We start from the raw sequence: 341 nt of genomic DNA, 5'->3' as shown, positions 1-341 counted from the left end.
CCCTTGCTCTTCCTTTGCATATTCAACACCAGCAAGCATTTTTCAGGGCTGGCAGGGAGCAGCTGAGGTTGGAGGGCACATGCCTGGAGCGACCGTGTCCCTGTGCTGGCACAGATGGAAATGCAGGCAAGGCAGGAGTGAAAGGGGACGGGGCTGTCCAGGGACCAGGAAACAAGGAGTTACGGGAGCCGTGCCCCAGAGCGGCCCTGGAGAGCTGCAGTGTCACATAGCAACCCTTCACGCTCCAGGAGCACAACAGGTTTGGTCCTGCTCACTGCAACTTGCGGGACCAAGGTTGGTCCTGGGCAGCCGGGAGCACTACATCGGCTGGAGGAAAGAGC

This window comes from Pygoscelis adeliae, unplaced genomic scaffold (assembly GCF_000699105.1).
Source record: "Pygoscelis adeliae isolate BGI_AS28 unplaced genomic scaffold, ASM69910v1 Scaffold546, whole genome shotgun sequence".
Taxonomy (NCBI): domain Eukaryota; kingdom Metazoa; phylum Chordata; class Aves; order Sphenisciformes; family Spheniscidae; genus Pygoscelis; species Pygoscelis adeliae.
The sequence above is the reverse complement of the archived record's forward strand: the minus strand, read 5'-3'. Positions refer to the sequence as shown.